We start from the raw sequence: 2,964 nt of genomic DNA on the forward strand, positions 1-2,964 counted from the left end.
TTAAGGGCTTCTTGATTTGGGTTAGGTAGGAGAATGTAGATTCATAGCAATAAGTGGTTGGAAAGCAAGAAAGAATTTTTCAAACATGTTACTGAAGGTATGGATATTCTATTGCATTTTTCCGTGTTTTGATCGGATCTTTCTTAGCATCAGACAATGACTTTGAAAATAACTTGAACATGTCATCCACTGAGAGTTCAATCAGTTGTATCTGCAGATCTTTAAGTGTCTTAGTGTCTTGGTGATATCAACTAGGTAAGGCTGACATGCTAATTTGAGTGTAATGTCATGATTGTCAAAGTCAGAAACATTCCCCTTGTATTCTTCAACTAAAAGGTCTGTAACAACTATGCATATTCTACAAATAATTTGCATATATCATCTTGTTCATCAGTGATTTTTGCTTACTGGGGAAAATGCTCATATATAATTTCCTTTTGAAGAAGTGTCATATATAATTTCCTTTTGAAGAAGTGTTTTGAAAAATAGCTTTTTTTTTTTTTAATGTTTGGATCTTTTCCACATATCATGTATAGACTTAGTTTTACCTTGCAAAGAAATGTTCAAGTCATTTTGATTTGACATGATATCACACAGAAATGCTGCATTCCTATAGAAATCATCTTTCAATAATTCACAATGCTAATTATGTTCTTCATAAAATGTATCTGTTCTCAGAGAGATAAAATTTTGACTAACAGCCGTCAGCAGCTGATACAATTTTTGTTTCTTTGACTAGATAATTTTAAATGTTTTGTCTTCAAGCTCACTAATTTTTTGGAGTTTTTTTGTTTGTTTTACTTTTTTTTTTTGCTCTTTTTAAATTTCAGATCAATATGAGGGTACAAACAGCCTAGGTTACAATGTTTATTTTTGTTAGTTAGAGTCCCTCTTATAGTTGTGTCCCACACCCAAGAAGTGTGGCACACAATTACATTGTGCCCATTAAGTGGGAGCACACCAATCCCCCTCCCTCCTCTTCCTCTTTCTCCCTCACCTCAACTTCAATTAAATTGAGTTTCTCTCTTACGTGGATGTGTATTAGTTTGTCTACTGGCTTCATATTAGTATGGAGTACATTGGATACTTGCTTTTCCATTCTTGTGATACTTTACTAAGAAGAATGTGTTTCAAAAATATGGAAAGCTTCATGAACTTGTGTGTCCTCTTTGCACAGGGGCCATGCTAATCTTCTCTGTATTGTTCCAATATTAGTATATGTGCTGCTGAAGTGAGCACAAGCTCACCGATTCTTTCTGCAGCTTGATTGATCCGGCTATTAAACTTTCCGTTACATTTTCCAGGTCAGCCATTGTGTTCTTCATCTCTAGGATTTCTATTTTTTTTTTAATTATTGTTTTTAATTCTTTGTCAAATTTATCATTTTAAGGTGTTGTTTTTCAAATTTTATTTAATTTTTCTGACTTTCTTTAGGAAGATTATTCCAAATTTTTTGTTATCTCATAGATTTGCCTTTCTTTAGGTCATCATTGTGTCTTTGTTAGTTTCTCTTGGAGGTGGCATGATTTCCTGAATCTCTGGAGTCTTTGCGTCCTTGCATTGGTATCTGCATATTTGAGGGACACCCACCTTTTCCCAATTTTACTGGTGTTTTTCATTGATTCTCAATGGGCCAGCTGGTGGTGACCAGGGGAGGGAAGGGCTTGATTTTAGGTTCTCTAGATGGTTGGGTTACTACTTCTTCTCTGAGTTCAGAATGGGATAGCTGACTGGGCTCTGCATATAGGTTGAGCTACTAGATGAGCACTGCAATCACTTCAGATCAAGCCAGGACACAGGTTGTATTCCCTGGGTAGTTTGTACAACTATTTGAGTTCAGATATTGGACATGGTTGCTGGAGTATCCCAAGGTTAGGTGGAGTCACTGGTTAAGATGGACAGAGCCACCTGCTTTGTTCAGTGCACAGTCACGCTTTGCTTTTCTGCCTATGCAGGGCCTTGAGTTGGACTTTAAGCTGAGTCTAGCACTGTGTAAAGTACTGGATGTGGTGCAACTAGATTTTGCTTTTTGCTAAAATTTGCTTTGTCAGTGGTTTCCTTCCCTAGATAGGACCCCAGGGTAGAAAGAGGCTAATCCTAGAGACTATCTATCTAAGGAGTCAAGCCAGATAGAAATTTCCTAAAATTTTTGGAGCAACCAGCTCATCTTTGTGGGTGGGCTACACCATTACCTGGTACCTCTCTTGGCAAGTACAAAGAATTGCCACCAAGATTTATGTGCTCTGCCTCCTTGTTTTGTTTCTACCTGACCCCAGGTGGTCTAGCCATGCTGTTTTCCCCTGTCTTCCCTTTAGGTGAGACAGGAGTGGACTTCCTGGGAAGTATCTCAGAATGCCAGTGAAACAGGGCATCCTCTCTGGCTCTCTTTTCCCTCTATAGAAAGTGTAGTCTCTAGGAAACCCTCATTGGGTGGTGCTGTGAAGACTTGGGGAGTGGGGAGGGACAACACAATCAAAGGAGACCATTTCTCCCAACCTGTCCTGTGGATCATGCAGGTGACTCAAACTTACTTCCAATTTTGGGATTTTCACAAAGGTGTTCTTGTTTGTGGATATTTGTTCGTTAAACTTTCTGTGGAGGGTAGTGAAGTTAAGGACCTCTTATTCTACCAGTTTGAGGACCAAATATATTATTATCCTCTTTCATTATACCTTTAAATATTTTCCTCCATCAGTTTTGTTTTCTTATTCAGGAACTTTTTTTATGTGTATCTTGGATCTCTTTGTACTTTTGTCTCTATCACTGTTAGCCTAGTGCTTCAAAATACTTTATTTTCATTAACTTTGTTTACTCATATTTATGTTATTTTCTCTCTACTATAATTTCTGTAGTTTATTCTTTGTGTTCTTTTTAATATTGTTTTCATTTTTGTGATGATATAAGTTTCTTTGACTTCTTTCTTGTATTCTTATAGCTTATATTTTATTTCTTGCAGTTTTCTTA

At 36.9% G+C, this 2,964-nt stretch overlaps 1 non-coding gene across 1 annotated transcript; it reads right to left on the reverse strand.

Annotated features, from left to right (window-relative positions):
• Positions 1 to 1,132: 1,132 nt before the first annotated feature.
• On the reverse strand, positions 1,133 to 1,239 carry LOC128586912 (U6 spliceosomal RNA). The gene has a single exon (XR_008380369.1). It is a non-coding gene; the product is annotated as a U6 spliceosomal RNA (small nuclear RNA).
• Between the last annotated feature and the right edge of the window lie 1,725 nt (positions 1,240 to 2,964).

The sequence above is a fragment of the Nycticebus coucang genome, chromosome 5 (assembly GCF_027406575.1).
Source record: "Nycticebus coucang isolate mNycCou1 chromosome 5, mNycCou1.pri, whole genome shotgun sequence".
Lineage (NCBI taxonomy): Eukaryota > Metazoa > Chordata > Mammalia > Primates > Lorisidae > Nycticebus > Nycticebus coucang.